This window comes from Filicampus tigris, chromosome 22, assembly GCF_054856515.1.
Source record: "Filicampus tigris isolate MCC_2025a chromosome 22, RoL_Ftig_1.0, whole genome shotgun sequence".
Taxonomy (NCBI): Eukaryota; Metazoa; Chordata; class Actinopteri; order Syngnathiformes; family Syngnathidae; genus Filicampus; species Filicampus tigris.
In genome coordinates, this window is record NC_141238.1 from 7,528,639 (window position 1) to 7,547,613 (window position 18,975).

The 18,975-nt window shown below is 44.9% G+C and overlaps 1 protein-coding gene across 9 annotated transcripts in view; it reads right to left on the bottom strand.

Annotated features, from left to right (window-relative positions):
• Positions 1-18,975, bottom strand: part of LOC147126748 (uncharacterized) — a 282,315-nt gene that overhangs the window by 256,953 nt on the left and 6,387 nt on the right. Inside the window, exon 5 of one of the 9 annotated variants that reach the window (XM_086021730.1) lies at positions 12,707-12,792. The exons of the other annotated variants lie outside the window; for them this stretch is intronic. The gene's annotated coding sequence lies outside the window, so the exon portion shown is untranslated. The remainder of the gene's footprint in view (positions 1-12,706; positions 12,793-18,975) is intronic. 9 annotated transcript variants of the gene reach the window in all.

An 18,975-nucleotide genomic window follows, 5' to 3' on the forward strand; every position in this document is an offset into this window, starting at 1 on the left:
ATCACTGATGACACGTCTCACACCAGCAAACTCTTTGGTGTGCGATCCAAAGTCTTTTGAAGCTATGGACAATAAAGGGGGGCAAAATATCAAATAATGACAGCCCTTGTTACATGAATCCCAAAGACTAGAAATAAGTGGATCCCAAAGTACTTAACTTCTACCTTAAGCAAGCCGAACTTTAGCTTTATTGCTTTACTTTAAGCTTTATAGTGAGCCTGAGGCCAACGACTCCCGTGACACATCCTGGGTGTCTATTGAGGTTCAATAGTCTGCCCTAATGAGGGCACCACAGGGGTTTTAAGTCTGATTTATTCTTCGGCTCAACTGGAAATCTTCTCTGCACAGGCCGACACGCGTTTGGAAGTGGTAACTTGAAAGACGACGGCAAAGCATGCAGTTGTCTCCATTGTTTTCGGTACATTGAATCGATAGTCTGCACCATTAGTGTGTGTGATGGTCAGACAAACAAAACAGCATCAAGTCCAATCGATGGTTGCGCTGATGCACACTAATACACATATGAGGAAAGCATTTATCACACTATACGTTACTTTCTCTGTTTTGCGGACGGCGTGATCTGAGGTGAAGATCTTCAGAGCAAAAAAAAAAAATAAAACGATCGGCACAGCAACCAAAAGCTACCGTCAGCTAAGGCGATTGAGCATCCCGAGCAGGCTCTTATCTGAGCTCAGCAAAAGTTCCCATCGATTGGCCCACTGATTGTACGTCTGTCAGCCTACCTGTCCAGCCTGCTACCACCGTGACTACCCCCCCCACACACACACACACACACACCCCACCACCACTCAGCCCAAGGCCTCATCGATCAGCCCAGGTCTGGGGCTCCTATGCGCAGATCGGTCAGCCTGATGCCTTTTGTGTGTGAGTGAAGTGAATAAACTATTGGGCCAATCAAGCAGGAAGTTCAGGGATGATTCTTGGCCATGATGAAGGATGGCGGGACACAAAGACACCCAAGAAAAGTCCTTGAGTTCTGACTTATTTTGAGATGGCCTATTTTTTAATTGCTCCACAGAGATTAAAAAAAGAAAAGGAAAAAAAAAGCCAAGGTGAATATGATTTTTCAATTCACCTCAATAATATTCATTCAGTCCATTTGTTATGATATGCGACGGGTCGGAACCCAAGCAGGAAAAGCGTATTTGTAATAAATCAACAGTCTCTATTTAAAAAAAATAAACGTCATTTGTTACGTTCATTTCTGAAATAGAGACCGCTGATTTATTCATATTAATATACTGTATAATTGTTAAAAACAAAGCCCAAATTTATTACGCCTCCATGAAAGATGATCCGGTTCCACGCGATTGCCAACATTCTTAATGATCCGCAATCAATAAAGCTTTTGATCATGCCTATGTAGAATCAAGAACACTCAGCTGAGTGGGCCTCGCCCGACCGACAAGGCCGGAAAGAGCCTCCGTCCGCAATCCAAAAAGACTGGTGACAAGCTCCTGGGATAAACACTTGGAGCAAGATCCAATCCATCATGAGACTGTCAACACTGCCGTCGCTCCTTCACGACTGTGGACACAGCGAAAGATTGCATGCACGAGGCTGCATAAATTAACCCAAGCTTGTGGCAAATCCGTAGGCGAGTGGATGAGGCGCCAGCACCTCTTAAATTTCAGGTGGGGGGAAAGAAAGCTTCCAAATCTCAGAATGGGACAGATTCCTTGGAATTGGACCATTGTTCCTGTTTCGGAGTCATTCGATATCGCGGGACAAAAGGCAGAGGGAATTCAATGTTATATCATCAAGTAAGCGATTTATGATCATGGTGTGGAGGAAGGTGATTTTGGAATCACGAAAAGGGAGAAAAACATCCAAACATCCAAATAGCTGCCGGTCCAAAGCAATTCTGCATGAATGCATCTGTCCACATTGAGATGCTCCAATTGTAAACATAGAGAATGCAATTGTACCCACTAAAAATAGAGCTTGCTTCGCAGTTTACAAGTCCAAATCGTGCCTAAAGCCAGAGTATTACTGCTTCGCATCACACTTAGGAAAGGTGACGCGATTAGCAAACATTCACTGGCTTGCTCGCCTTCCCTTCCTGTCCTCGATGTTTTTAGCCAATTGCTTCGTAGATTTAAAAAAAAAAGAAAAAAAAAAGAGCTTAGACAGATTAGCCCCCTGGCTTGCATGCCATTATCATTAATCAGTGTGTTATTGACTGTTCTGTCCTTTCTCGTTTCAAGTTCAGGCCTCCCTTAATCCACACATTCTGCCCAGAAGACACACACTCGGCTCGGGCAGGCTGAGCCGCAGCTCCGACCGTGCCCACCCTTGCAGGCGTCCATCGATCGCCGGCCCACCACTCCACCAGCTGGACAAACACCAGTAGACAAGAGGAGATGCGTGAAAAACGCCGCCATGCAAAAACGGGTCATTAAAAGTTGCGCAATGTAGTCGTGCAATGCAGGAAGAGATTATTGGAACCATTCCCCACTAACGGCTGATGTTTATTCGAAGTTAATAGCGATGAGAGCGAAAGAATAGGGATTTGCCTGTTGATTACAGATTTGTACACAGGATATTTAATTAAACCTACACTGATGAATTCTATAGTGGCGACCAAGCTGCATGCTCTAATCCCAAAAATGCGAAAAAAGCCAAGTTTCAAGCGCACAAAAGCAGAAACCTTTGAAGTTACCCCAAAAAAAAATCACTTGGGCTGTTTCTCCAGGCTTTACATTTCCGAGCGAGAGTTAAGTTAAATAAAAATGAGGGGGGGAAAAAAATAGGAAAAATAGGAGATCAAAAAGTTTCGCTCATATTTTAATGAGCAAGAAGTCTTGGCAGATTTCAGTGTATGACACTTGCATGATTTCCGCCCCCTCAGCAGGTTTCCCGCAAAAATGAGAATAAATAATCAGCCTCCATTTACATCTCTATTTTGACCACTACGGGTATGTGGAACCCTTTGAGACTTTTTTTTGTGATTAAGGTCTATATCGATAAATTTGACTTGACTTTACGGATGTAACGATTAATCGATAATTGAATAATAATTGATTCAAAGATTCGAATAATCGATTATAATCGAACTTGGACATCTCAGGACTCACAAGCCCTATACAGCAACACCTAACAAAAGACAACATACCTAAATCATTAGAATATACTAATTTAGAATCCTAAAAAAATTATGTTTTCTTTTTTTTTTTCCATTCCAGTTGCATACCATATTTTGAATGTGTAGATCACATGATGCGCTTGCGCCAAACGTCATTGCATGATAGTGATTTTTTAAAAATCGAATCAAATCGAAAACTGAAAATCGAATCGGGGCTTCAGTGAATCGTTACATCCCTACTTTTGACACTTGCACTTTTCCGCTGAATGGCTGTGCATGAGCGGGACAAGTGCTCCTGCAACGGTCCAGTTTGGGTTCTGCCATGCGTGGACAAAGTAGCAAGTACCAGGAGCCCATCTAACTCTTGGAGAAGGCTAAAATGACATCTCACTTGAGAGAAACTACTTAATTTTCCGAGTGAGTTGTTGAACTCGTCGCCGTTCACCTGCTGTGAGCTGCTCTGTGGTTCAACCTTTCAAACAAAAAAATAAAAATATGTAAAACACACAGTGGAATTCCGAGACATTTTTACGAGGCGCCCATCTAGTGGGAATTGATGTAGCCGGGCTTGTTTGCGCTGGAGTACAAATCATGCTGTCACTTTCAGTGTGCCCGTCAGAGCGGCGAGACGTCAACATGGGCAGACGGCGACGACAGCGAGCGTACTGACATAGCATGAGTCTGTGGGGATGCCAAGTAGCCTCGAGCTGGGATACGAAAATGGTTGTGTTAGAATGCGGCGTGCGTGCCCCTATTCACGGCACTTTTCCGCTGAGCTGAGAGTGAGCTCAGAGAACGTGTCGGGCACATATTGTGCCTGTTCAACAACAACCCTGTATATTGCCAATACAACGATTGCGCAATTCCGTGAACAGTTCCCCGACACCGATCGGGCTGCGCGGATTACCTGATTCGGTTGAGCCGAGATCTGACACCAAAGTCCAGACATGTTTATGGTCATCGGGCAAACTTAGCACCTGGGAACAAAACTGCAGTGGAAGTAGGATTTGATTCATACGATGGGCCAGAACGAGGGAACCAGCAGCAAGGACGCAGACTTCTCACATCTCGGAGCTGTTACCGGAGGAAAACAAGTGCACAGGGTACCATCAGTCTTGGTACGCATCTATTGACTGCTCTCTGTCTACTGATGGCGGCGAGGCTCAAGTTCCACAACAACATTTTTCTTTACCCTCTGAGCAAGAACTTTAGGATCAGAGGTAGCTATGAATGAGTCGCAAAGTCACACCAAGTCTCCGGGTTTTCGGGCCTGAGCACAGCGCGGAAACACATACATCAGGAATCGGGTGATCTCCGGAGATGGGAAAACTTTCCTACTAGGGTGAATCATTCCCAAGGATAGGATCAATACCAGTGACTGCTGCGTTCTCACTGCAATTTGAAATTTCCTTCACAACGAGGACAACTGGACAAAACGCAACGGGCAAGCGCAGCGCTCATGTTGGCTGCTAAAATGTTAGCGAACGCTGTCAAGCACGACAGACCAGGGTAGTGATCGGAATTGGCGCCTCACCGCCGAGAGAAAGAGAGCCTCGTGTTGCAAATGGTTTGAACACTTCATCAAACCTGTCTACCCTGAAACCCGTTGGAGACAGTGATTTGACATTTTTGTCTTGCTCTTTTTTTAAAGTGGGGCATATGTACTGTTCGTATGTCCATCTTTTCAGGGAATCTCCTGTGGACTCAACATAGCGGACGTCTGGTTGGCAGTTTTTCCACAGTTGCTGTATTTTTTTTTTCCTGCAAGCGGCCTGCGCTAAACTCATACGCTCAGAGAGACTGCGGTTCTCACGGCGTCATAATTAAGGCTGTCCTCAGTTGTCGGAGACTTGCACACACCATGATTTACCGGCCAACTTAGACCTGGAGCAAAAGGGACCACATCAGCCTTTTTACACTTTTCTAATATTGCTTTAGTTGGATTTACAACAAAGTCTTTCAACACGAACTCAATGGAGCACAATTCCGCCCACACGACAAAAGAAGAAAAAACTGCCGGATAGGTAGAAACAAAAAGAAAGAGACAAATCAAATTCACACGATGCAACTACAACAACAACAACAACGACAAAAAAAAACAAGCAGACCCGCCCCAATTCATGCTCCGACCAACCCAGGGGAAGCGCTACATAGCATGCTCTCTTCTAACCTCACTAGCAAGGTCACAATTGTTGCAATCCAAACAAAAGATGATTTGTTTAACGCTTAATGAAGGTAGCGATAGCCTTCAGGGTGGACACAGTCAAAACAACGAGTCAAACAATCGATGCTGCCAAGCCAAACAAAAAATAATGAAAATCAAACCAAGGTCCATTACCAGACTCCCTACAAACAAGAGAAAGAGTGAAAACAAAATGGCTGCCCGCACCAATAGACATGAACTGCTCCCCTAACGCCAAAATTTAGCAAGGCATATTTAAGAGAATGACGGTACCGCTTGATTTCATCTGCAGAAAGGCCAATTACCACTCAATGTTTCCATTATAATCAGTGCAATTCTTAATGATAAAACAAGCTGTGCGGAAAGTGTCTTTTCACCCCGCCACAAGATAAGAGGAACATAAGCAGGCTAGTCACAGCTCGCAACTACTTTACACTGTTGGCAACATTAAAACGGACAACATAAATTGATGGCTGAGACAGGATAAATTTGCATTTCTGGTCTTAAATCTGCCTGCTAACGGTCCTTTGGGGTGCACTTGGCTATGCAAGCGGGTTTGATGAATGCCTCGTGGACACATTACAGCGTTGAGTGTCTGTCTGGTAAATATGAGCTAAGCCCGATCAATAATCTCCAGCAAAGAGAAGCTTAAGCTCGTCCCAAATTGACTGTCACTGTCAGAATATATATCGTCTCCGGCGCGGTTTAGGTGCGTGCCGGTGTGTGTGTGGGGAGGGGGGGGCGCGAGCACTTCAGGCGTATTAGCGTCACCGCGTGTGCATTTAGTGAGGTTGTGTGCCGTGGAGGCGCGCGCCCGCTCCCCCAGCCTATTGACTGCAACTGTTTACCGCCCGTGCTTTTACTGACACATGCAGCCTGGTCAAATAGACAGAGATAATCCATGCAAATGTAATGGGGAGGGGGAGGGGGGGGGTCGGCTGTCTCCATCAGAAGCTATTTAGCTGCCCGCGTATTGGGCTGCCTGGCGCGACGGCGCTCATTGATACTGCTCCCCGGGAGGGGTTGGCATGGCGATACGAGGCTGATTAAAAAACATTCGCAAGCGGTTTGTTTAGCGGCGTGCGATTTGAGCGCTTTTGAATGGATTGTGGCAAGGACGGCGGGGGCAATGGATTGGACGACGTTCGTTCGAGTGAAATTGGCCACAGCATTACGAGTACGTTCGGATTATGATCAGGTCCAAAAGTAAGAGTTGTAACGTACATTCTGCATTTACAAAAGGAATGCCCCCTTTTTTTTTTTTTTCACTGACAGACTCTGTTTAGGATCTTTGTATCACGTCAATGGGACAAGCTAGCCCCCTTTGTAACTGAGCAGTCATTATTTATCATACCAGCCACAATCAAGGGTTCTTGAAAGAAAATGCACATGTATACAGAACCCAAGCACGATCAAGTCAAAGTAAGACACGCAACAATTTGCTCACCTCAACTCGTTCACTGCCAGACGTTTTCAGATCCTCTTTGACCCAAAGGTATGAAAATAATTTGAAAAAAAATATATAGATAAATTCCTGAGATTGAACAGCTGGACTGTGAAAAGACAAGTAAAGTCGTCAATGGCAGTGAATGAGTCGTGAATCGACCGGGTCGTTCCATTTTTATGAAACGCTGATTGTGGTTGTTATGATAAACAATGACTTCTCAGCCATGTTGGTTGTTTGCTATGGTGTGAAAAGTAATGATTGTGATTGACATTGACTGTAAGAATCAACTTGCCTTTTCTCAGGACAGCTTCGTTTCAAAATCTAACAATGCTTGCATCCTCGCGACTCAATAGTTGCCCAGCTGGAATTTTCACGGTACTCGAGTTGGGCCACTCCGGGCCTGGTCAGCGGACTACGGTAGATTTCACCCCAAAGACCAATTTGACACCCTTCATTAAATGGCTATGGCCGCTTGTAAGTGCTTCACGGCACCAAATCAATCAGTGCACATTTTAAGGTTGTTGTAAGAAGAGTTACAGATCCCGGTATTCATCCCCCGGTTACAGTCACGCTCGCGGCAGTAATACCACGAAATGGGCGAGCGCCAAATACGCACTTTTGGGCTAATTTAAAACAGTTCGGCGGCATTTTTTCCCCTGCGACCCCTCGACGCCTCCGTGGCTCCGTCTCCTTGCCATTCTCGCCTCTCTCACCGTCGCCATCAGCGCTGCAACAAACTCCAAAGTCTCCCAATTTCTGTCACGCTAATTGGAGTTGACAGACACGGCTAATTAGGTGCGGATAATCTGATGCATTTGACTAATTATAATTCCAATTAGCTGCCGATAATGCTCATTAGATTAACTTTCTCCTGGAGAAATTGGAAATAATAGGCCGGGGCCAAGAAACTTTTTTTTTTTTCCTTCTTCTTCTTCTCCTTGGTAATGACGAATCGCAGAAGAGCATGTGTTTGATAAGAATTGGGCATTCCTCATGGAAATAAACGCACCACCTGATCCAAATACTACGTGAAGCGAATTTACAACAAGTCGAGGATGGGAAGGTGACTTGCAACGGAACGCGTGGTTTGTTTTTTGGGTTGTTTTTTTTTCCACAACAATAAAAACTAACCTCATGCAAAAACCTTTGGCGCTAATGCTGGGAAAATGGAACATCGAAGAATGCGAGTAATTGTTTACGGTGTCCAAAGATGAGAAGAGGTCAGGCAATCTATTGACGATGGCTCTAAAGCCCAAAGCCAAGCGCACACAGGCCCTAAAACCAACAAATGGGATATTGACTGATCTAAAGGTGGCGGTTGTATTTAACCATGAAGTGGCTCATTTGACTCTATCGACTGTTTAACATTCTATTTATTCCCCCGCTCCTCTCTCTCTCGCACACACAACTCAAGAGTGTTCCTATGACAACTCATCAAATTGCCCATCGGGAGAGGGGCTGACAGCACCTTAGGGTGTTTGAATGAAAAGCCTGTGATGAGAACTCGACACGATTATATCGCAGAGTGGATGTGCTCTACCTTTCACTGTGACGGCACAATAAGGAAGGCTCGGTTGGATGTATTTATCTGTTTACTACATCCCCAGGGGCACGCTGGTAATCCACAGAGTGACGATGACAATACTGTATGTTGCTGTGTTGTGCGTGCGTGCGCGCGTGGGCGGGTGTGAGTGCCGGCGGTTGGCCGACGCATGTGTTCTGTCATTTGGAAAGTCCTGCGTTTCGTCCATCCGGTCAGCACTTCTGACACAAAGTATTCGGGTTAAAAAAAAAAGAAAGAAAAAAAAAAAGAACATCCACTGGATCCTCACTGCAAACAAGACGTGGGACATTTATTTTGTATTTAAAAAAAGTCAAGGCTGGAACAATGTTGTTGCCATGGGAGAACAGTGGTTTTTAAAGCTTAAAGCGGAAGTCAACGCAAACATATTTTTTTCAAGAATATGTTCTATGCAAGCCCACTAGTTGAAACAGGGCATTCTGATAAATATTGCGTTTGTGGAATAAGTGTTAATCCACTCGTTTTTAGCCATCTCTGGGGGCGGCCATTTTGTCTTCTGTCGACTGAAAATGACATCACAACTGCTCACAACTGCCAATCATGGCTCAAATTCAGAAAAGAGGTCAGCCGTGATCAAAATATTTAAGTACATCGATATATTAATTGCTCCGTGTGTGGCCAGATAAACGGGAATGGCATCCGGTCAGAGGATCACCAGGCCCATTTACGCACCACGTCCGCAGCATTTCAACCGCCTTAGCTGCGGAAACTTTTAAGGTCGGTGTATCTCATTGTGTCCGCTGTTACAAGCAACACACTAACACTTTAAAGTGCAGCTGTCGTTTTTATACGCCGGGTATGAATATGGATTTTATGCGCGGCGCCGTGAGCCCTCTTCATTGGTCATGGCATGGAGGAGGGGCTGGGGTTGGGGGGATTGCTAATGAGGACGTTAGCGAGCCCTTTCGCCGCCGGCCGTCCGTTTATCAACCGGGAGGGTTCGCGTGTAAAGATGTCTGTTCACGCTTGACTCGCGTCGGATGATTATTGCGCGACCCCACCACCCAACCGCCCGCCCGCCCCCCCCCGCCTGGCGCTGGTGCCTGATGAGAGGTGCAATCACCGCGCGGAGAGGTGCTTAGTGGCCCTGACGACCAGGATGTGGAGCAAGACTTTCGGGGGGGGGGGGGAGAGAAGGCCTCCATCCATCAAAACTAAGTGCACCCACGACCCCTTTTTTCTGTTGGGCGGCGGTGCACACAGACAGACGCCATCAAGACTCAACTCACACTCCATCATCAAGTCCACTCTGTCTCCATTTTGTTTTTTTCCAAACACTCCCCCTTCTCTTTCGGCCTTTTCCATTTCCTCCCTTATCCTCGAGTGAAATCCGACAATAAATTGAAGCACAGTGTCCAGTCAATCCGTCTGTTTTGTGCCGCCGTGGCGCCCCCGCCCCCCCTGTTTGAATTTCTTCTCGCTTTCGACCTTTGACAAACGCCGCGGGATAACTCGGAGCAGAAATGAGAGCTCAACTGTCGGCGAAGAGCTCGCAGCGAGTGCGGGGAAGGGCTACGCCGTTGTATTTGCATGAGCAGACGGAAGGTTAATAACGCAAGGCCTGCCCTGATAAAGGAGGTGGGGGAGGGGGGGGGGGATGTTAACGTAAGAGTCGGTAGGAAGGATGGAAAGTGCTGATCCACCACTTTTGGCTCTTGAGAATCCATCAAAGACACGCGGGAGGAGTGTGGAAGTAATTAGAGCTGTGGCTATACGATGGCTCCACCACCGTCTTTTAAAAAAAAAAAAAAAAATACATATATATACAGTATATATAATAAGATCACTAAGTATTGTGTAATCAATTAAGTAGACTACAATTCATGAACGGCTGTTTGACCGTCTTTCTTCTGCACGGCCGAACAGTAACGGCAAAATGAATACATTTGAAATCAACCCTGAAAGACAAAACGGAATTTCTATTTTTATTTTTAAATTATAGTTTGCTTTTTAGATATGGCTAGCTTCGTAAAAATCGTTTTTTGAAAGCCCCTTTTATCGCGTCAACAAAAATATGAGTTATTTTGTTGCTTTCCAACTTTGGTCTAAACTAAATACGCAATTTTAAAAACACGTATAAAAAACGTGACGAAAGTTAGAAATTGTTGATTGGCTTCTGGTTGACAACTTGACTGTTTAACTGTTAGGACAGTTTACAGTGTGACAAAGTCATGCGGGAAAATATTGTCTTTGTATTATTCACAAAGTCTCTTTCACATTAAAAAAAAAAACCCTATTACAAAAGCAACGGATGAGATATGAATTTGTGTATTCTCGAATATTCTGCGGAATCAACCCTAAAAAAAAAATAGCTGCAACTCAAGAAAAGGCATTTTGTGCTATCAATTGATTCTGCAATTCGTTTTTAATGAAGGGCTACAATTGCCTTAATCACGACGGTTAGCATTAATGATTGCCATTCATAATTGCAAGTTAAATGAGTGGCGAGGATATGCAAATAAAGCCGCCGAAATGGCGGCAATTGTCTAAAAGCACATCTAGAAGGGGCGAAGACAAACAAGGGTGGCGGGGATCGACTGTTTGACATGACGCCGGGGGAAGCGATGAAAGTGTTTGTGTCGGCTGCAAAAAAAGCGTGACAGCGAGGCACTTTTTGCGTGTGGGTGGGGAGCAAGCATCAAACCTCCGCTCCCGCTCGGCTTGTTGCTTTTGCGTGATGATACCAAATTACTTTCTGACAATAAAGCGCTTGCGAGCTGAAGACGGGGCAAAGTCGCTTTAAAAAGACAAGAAGAAAAGTTAGCAAGCTGACACCTTGTCGGCATGAAGGAAAGCGCCAGGGCCCTTTTTTGCTTGTTTTGGGGTTTTTTTTCCGATTCGTGGAGGAAAAGTGTGATTCGCAAGTCACCACGAGGATTTGATTATCAGCAGGCGAGGGATGGATGCCATAATGAAGCTCCCTATTTCGGGACTTTCCCCCACAACGCCCCCGCCCCCCCCCCTTGCTATTCCTAGACCTCTGTGGCTTCATATGCTTGGATCACGCCAACCCAGATATGCAAGCGGCGGGAACAGAAATGAGCGCAGTGTTCTGTCAAATCAGTCACAAGGGTTTATTATTACCTCCGCCAAGCACAAACGCATTCAGGAGAGATGCATTGTTGTGAGTACATTTAGTAACATTGATGAATTAAATCAATTCAGCAACCGGGGGAACGCCATAGCTATAAATTAAAACACGTGGTAAGATCCATATTGCGCAAGCAAAAAAATGACAATATGTCAAAGAAGTAAAGACTTTTTTTTTTTTTTTTTTTAAACCAGCATTTAAAATACGTCTATGGACACATAAGGCCATCTCTGATTAAAATGTATTGTTTGTAATCAAATCCCCCCCCCCCTCAATATTGCAATTCCAATTTAATATGCAATAATTTTTTTCTGCCCAAGTATTTTTTTGGGGGGAACAAGCACAAGCAATAAACAAATCTGCATTACAATAAACAACATCAGACTTATTATTAGACATTACACAGATCAGATTGGCAGATATTTTGCATTTTTATGCAAAATCGGTGCTCGGCTGTGATGTCATCATTTGACAATTAATAAGACATTACAGCAAAAGCTATTTTGTTCACTCCAGGGACGTTCTGTACTGCCATCATTAATAATCCAAGATTGATCAGCGTATACATTTTTTTTTCCAATTTTTTCCCAAATTTTTCAATAATTGGGGGTTGTCAGGTTTGCTTGTTTATATAAATGTTTATATACCAACAGAAGGCGATAGATTAAAAGAGTGTATGTTCGAAGGCACACAACAATAACCCGAGTAGCTCCATGGCAACCGGAGATTTGTTGTTTTGCTGTCAGATGCTGCTGAGAGCCAGCGAGGGCTTAAATAACACCGGGAGATTGCTTTGTGTGCGGGGGCCAAATCAAAGCAAATTACGCCTTTTCTATCACTTTGGGCCCACCAGGAAAGCATGCGAAATAGCCTCGAGCAATACGGCTTCCTCCCAGGAGCTTCCAAACGGGGGGGATGAGGAGCCGATTGGGAATGAGAGGCTTTAGTTTCACGTTTGGATCACAGGTGGCGTTTGGGCCAGCTAACCCTTTTCACTTTATTCTTTCCCGCTGCTCCACCCCTCGCCTGTCTCTTCCCATCTTTTAGCGGCCGTGCTCCTGTCACGGTAAAAAGTCCGCTCTGGTGGAGGGGGAAAAAAAAAAAAAAAAAAAAAAGGAAAATACCCTTTTCCTTTTCCACAGGTGGGGCTGATCCAAAGTATTGCCGAGTTACAATGCAATGAAAGGATTATGGAATTCATACTCAATTTCTATCAAATTCGCCTTGTTGATTTGACATATATCGTAGGGAAACAAGGGGGGGGGGGCAACGGCTGCTTTTTCTGCATCGCAACTGACCTTCAGCGGACCTTTTCACTCCCCGCCTCTCTAATGCATGAACAGCACTGGCGTCTCCCTGTTGCGCGCGCGCCCCGCCCTCTTTTCTGTCGTGAGACGGGAGGGAAAGAAGGTGAAACATACATCAGACTTTAATTGATTTCACTTGTGCGAGATAAAAATCGTTTGGCGCGGTTTTGGCAGAAAGGTTAGTAAGCGCTTTCGTGTGCTGTTCATTACTTTGCAGCTACACGGGGTGATACATCAACCGAGTACGCGCACACACACATACAGATGGTTGTACTCAAGGACTAGGAACAAGCAATTGAAAAGTACATATTTTTTTACATTCTAATTAGGGCTGAACGATTAATGGCATTCGCAATCTAATCGCGATTCGAGAAAAACGAGATTACACCAAATCTGGTTTTATATTTCAGTATAAGATGCCTGACATTTTACCATGGGCAAAATTACAGCAGTAGAAATATTTTTCAATGCAGAATATTTTTTATACGATGCCACTCAAGGGAAGAGAAAAAAGAAATGGAGTGATGCGGGTACTGTGACGCACTCGCACGTGGGCAAGGAGAGCCACAGTCACCGATGCACTTTAAGCCGAACATTCAAACCCACAAATGACCCTGCTCCACTTCCTCACATCACTCTCTATGCCACGCCCACGCCATTTTCAGTCGACAGAAGTGACAAAATGGCCGCCCTCGGGTGGATTTTTTTGGCTAAAAACTTTATCAGAATGCCTTGTTTCAACTAGTGGGCTTGCATCGAACATATTCTTGAAAAAAATATGTTTGGGTTGACTTCCCTTTTAAGGGCACACATTCATCACACAGATACTACAGTACATACAGTCGTTATACGTTACAAAACTGGCTTATCTTACGTGATCATACGTAATTCAAATGTAAGGGGAGACAATCGATGAAAATCTTAGCCAGCCAAGTAAGCGATTAAAAGTGCAAAAAAATATTTCGCAAAAACCTGAACATCACTTATTGTCAATTTCTCACAAGTGACGCGGCGTCATGAGGCGCTAACTACACTCTAAAGACCCTGCGGTGTTGTTTATGAAAAAAAGCTGAGTGAAAAGGGAAAAAAAAAAAATCCTGTTGTCACAGCTTTGAGGTGTCAAACGCAATCTTTTTCTTTTTTTTTTTTTTTTCCTTCAAAACAAGTGTCAGTTTCCAAATTACAAAGTGAACAATAAAACCGTCGCTGGCAGTGATGACTTTCACAGGTTGATTGTGACGTCGGGGACATTCAGTACCACGCAGCAGCTGTGCCGTTTGGTTTGGAAATGAAAAGAAGCGGCAACGATAAAACAACATTTCATAAACGCAAATGGCATACTGTTTTTGTGATTTTGATTACACCCCGCAACCCCCCACTGAAAAGTTTTGATTTGAGGCAGGCTGATGTTTGGGCAGCTGCCGCAGTCGTCCGCAAAGCATGTAACCATTTTTTATTCAGCGTAAATGCCGTGCTTTGAATTACGTGACGCATTAAGTCACCGTGCATATTCAAATGTGCTACCCAAATAAAATGTCCTTACCATGCCCTTATCACGGTGTTCTCTTTGGTTTGGTGGGCAAAGTCTGTTTGATCTTCGGTATGCATTCGAGCAGACAGAGGCTGATATTAAAAGCAATAAAAGAAGGGTTGGGGATGGAAGGGGTAAAAAAAAAAAAAAAAAAAAAAACAGAGAATATGTTCATTTTAGAAAACCGTCTTTCTTGCCCTGCGTCATCAGACTCTCTGACTGCCAACAGACCCTCAATCGGAGCACGTTAACGTCATCATCGCAACACCACAAATTGCCCCCATTTAAAGAGCGCTCCATCTTATCAAACAAACACTTCAATATGGGGACATTTGAACGTGTAAAAATCAAATAACCAGGACCGTCTCATTAGCTCGGAGTCGCCGGGCCTTCATGTCGCAGCGCGAAGGGACGCCAACAGGTGACGGACGCTTTCATCTGTACGGTTTCCCGCCGACTTAATTCGGCCGGTGCGAGAAAGTGCTACTTTTACCCAAATGTGGATTTCCTGGGTGAAGCGGTTTCCTTCCCATGCAAAAAAAAGGACAAGAGGTTTCCTTACTTTCAACGACTTCTAAATTGTAAAGAGAAGCCTCCACACACACACACACACACAGATTGTGGCCGACATTAATGGGTAAACGCACCAAAATAAATAAACTCCATTAAAAAGCTGGCATGTTTAATTTGGCTGCTCTTTTTTGCTCCAGCGGCTCCGGCTGCGTTTTTTAGTTTAGCGGGACACTGGACGGTAAGGGACTGCCGGTTATTATTCCCAACATACTGCACACTTGCAGGTCGGCCTTGATACCGCCGGTTTGTTCGCTCCAGCAAGACACAAGAGGACGCAAGGAGCATCTAATTTTAGTCCGCTGCCAAAGTTGAAGCTTTCCAGGTGCGCAACGTGGCCCGAGTTATGTTTTTCGGGTCAAGTTCAGGCCGTCTTGTCGGCTACGGGAGAGAGACTTTGGAAACTTGCAAACTTCATTGACGGACGGAGAACTCGGTGCGAATATCTCTTGTATTGGATCTCATGGAATTGTGTATCGTATAAAGTGTCTGGCGAGGATACAGTACATAGCTCAAGGTAATGCCCTCCTATTCCAAACAACACAACTCGCCTGTCCTGTTGTGTGTGTGTGTGTGTGTGCGTGTTTATGCGCTGGCTCGCATGCGCACTTGTGGACACAAACAAGATAGAAAGCCGTTGTTTCCCCTCTCGGGCGAAATGGGAATCTATCTTGCATTTGCTTCAACCTCGCCGCGAGGGAGAGATAAGGCGGGACGCGGCGGTAATGTCAGCCCTCCACCAGATGAATACGCCGGGACGGCGGCGGGCTCTCGGCTTGTTTTAAAGGATGTTAGCGCCGCAGATCTGTAGCAGACAAGTCGGCTATCTAAAGGCCAAGGAGAAGGGGGCCTCGCTCATGCGAGGATGTTAAATGGCGCCGCGGCGCCGGCGAGCCGTTGGGTATCTTTACGGCCGTGCCGCAGGAATTGATGGCGGCCCGATCAGCAGAAGAAGATGGCAGCGGAAGCGATCTTTTTATGTAGATTGCTGACAGCGAATGTCAGCGTTATCCCAAGCTGCCATTGATCAGTCTTTGATGTATAAGGGCCGGTAGACGTTGACGCGGCGGAGAGGCGGGTGTGGCATTTCCTGACAAGCTACCGTGCGTGTGCAAGGCATAATACGGGCGTCTACTGTCGCGGAATCGATGGATTGATGACGTAGATTTCGGTTGACTGGGCGGGATTGATTAATTGCGGCTCTAAAGAAGAACCCGACGTCTCATGCGCTAATCTGATCGATAAGAAGCAGGTGACTGGTTCAAGATAGAAGAACTTTTGACCTAACTGAGCTGATAAGATAAGATGCTAAATGGCCGGTACTAAATCGAGTTGTGTGGCATGCAGTCTTGCCACCGTTACCTTGAAAAGGTAACTTAGTTGATTACAAGTTACTTTCATAGTTATATTCCGCAGATACCGTCAACCCTGCTTGAAATGAAAAATGACAGCCAGTTGAGCCACTGAATTGGAAGTGCATTTTTAACAGTTATATTTAAGAATAAAGTTTGAATTTTTTTTTTTTTAATAGAATAAAGACAACCTTTTTGACTTACCATAATCACTTTATTTTTTTGAATGAGTCTTTTCTGGATTTCACTTCATATAATTGGTTTTTTTATAGCTATAAAAACAAATGTTTAGGAGTCTTCAGTCAATCTTTTAGGACTTTGTCTTGAAAGCGAAATTCAACCCAAATTTTTTTTTTTTTCAAGAATATGTTCCATGTCCCACCAGCTGAAACAAGGCATTCTGATAATATTGCGTTTGTGCAATATGAGCAATGCAGCCGTTTTTAGCCATCCCAGAGGGCACAGTTGCTCAGGGCTCAGGTAACGACCAATCACGGCTCACCTGTTTTCTGAAGCTGAGCCATGAGTGGTCGTTATCTGAGCCCTGAGCAACAGTGATGTCATTTTCAGTCGACAGAAATGACAAAATGGCCGCCCCCAGAGATGGCTAAAAAGGGGTGGATTTTGCTGCTTAACTCATATTCCACAAACGACATATTAATCAGAATGCCGTGTTTCAACTAGTGGGCCTGCATAGAACATATTCTTGTAAAAAAAAAAAGTTTCTGTGTTGTTTTTTTGAGATAGTGTTATTGAAGCAATGATGGGCATGACGGTTCTTTTAAGTGAACTGAATCGGTTAAAAAAAAAAAAAAAAGATCCGTTCACCGAGTCATTCATTCATGAAGTTGAAGACTCCCACAATGCCTCACTATGTTCAAGCTGCAAATTCCCGATTCCCGTACGTGTTCCATAACATAGTTAGGTGCATACGATTGTGTGAGGGATCAGGTATCCTCCTGTGTTTTACTATTCTTTAACTATTACTTTTGCTGCATGCACAATACGTGCTTGAGACATCAGCCTCGTCTCACTGCTGCGACCTGGAGGTGGTTTACCTCGACTGCCTTTGGTGGCGAAAAAACACGACACTTTAAAATACTCAAAGTTGAAGTAAATAAATTCTGTGCGGTCCCGTCTTGTGATGTTTCAAGAGTAACTGTAGTCTGATTACTTGACTGGAAAAAGTAAAACGTTAGATTAGTCGTTAGTGGAAGAAGTGGAAGCACATTTTACAAAGCAACACGTTGCCGTCTCGCGTGATCTTCTAAGATTGCGCCGCGGTGGGCAACAGTGCTGCGAGTGGCGAGGGCCGCCGTACCCCAACAATTTTTTACTACCTCAGCAATTCCGTAAAATTCTGCGAGGAAAATTACAGGGAGCAGGCGCACCCCGCCCCCCCCTCCTCCTCGGGCACCCCAACGTGTGCGTGGACAGTTGCGGCAAATATGCCGCGAAGCCCACCTGTACATTGGCTGAAAAGTGCACACAGACTTGTCAAAGCTAGCATACGCAGTCGACCACCTGCCGCCCTCGCAGCTTTGCACAAATCCTCTCCTACACTTCCCCTGGAAAAACACAGGCGGGCCGAGCACAATCATTCAGCGACACAGATCCGCGCATGATCTCGCCACAATGCAGCAAGCCGGGCATGCGGGAGCGGCTCCAGAGAAGAGGTAATTCTGTTTCTATTTGTTCGACAGAGAAAGGGAGGGGAGAAGATGGGGGCTGCTAGCGGGGGCGATGGGAGGTGAGGGGAGGGGAGCGTAAATCTAACATAGGGGCCTGTGGCAGAGCCCCCAGGATCAAATCCAATTCTGGCAAGATACACATTAAGCCCCGTCAATCACAACAGTGTCCTTGGGATGCGGCAGAATGGTGATGAGAGCGGAGCATGGCGGGGAGTCTCTTTTTCCACGAGAGTCGCGATGTGCTTGTGTTTAGTCACTGAGGGCATGTTCAAACTTGACGGTACTAACAGGTGCGACACCTTAAATGCTGTTTTTCTTTTGTTTCTTGTGATTTCTCACATCGGGGCGGAGGGGAAACATAAATCATTGTTTGGGGCTAATTAGCCCAAAAGGGGGAATATACGGTAAATGAAGGAATATACGGTAAATGAGGGTATAAATGGTAAATGAATACATATACGGTAAATGAGGGAATATACGGTAAATGAGAGAATAAACGGTAAATGGGGGAATATACGGTAAATGAGAGAATATACGGTAAATGGGGGAATATACGGTAAATGAGAGAATATACGGCAAATGAGGATATATACGATAAATGAGGAAATATACGGTAAATGAACTCAAATGAACCCACAGCAGAGGAAAGGACACTTTGACCTGTTGTGTAACTGTACCAAAACATGTTTACACAGTGAGTTACACTGTGAGTTCCGTTTCGGGGACTTGTGGGTGCTTATCAAAGTCTGTGTGTTCAGTAAAGAAAAAACGATTGCGACCCATAAACTGTCTGTGTCAGTTCTTTGTTTATTATCCAGAGCAGCATCCAAAAAGTTATGATAATCATTCAGTTTTAACACGTGGGGGTTCAGCCAAGGATGCGGCTCATTTGGGCCCAATTATCTCTCTGCCTGAACGGGCTGTCAACAACTCTACGTCGCAGCAACTGCGCTAAGTTCAGAGTGGAAACGTGAAAAAGGTTAGCGCGCAGCGATACAACACAGACCTTTAGTTGAAATAATCCAGCTCTGTTCACCTTTACAGGCAGCAAACTAGTCGGGTCTGAGTCAACTGTGCCCACTGTGAAATATAACACACTTCAAGGTGTATAGAATA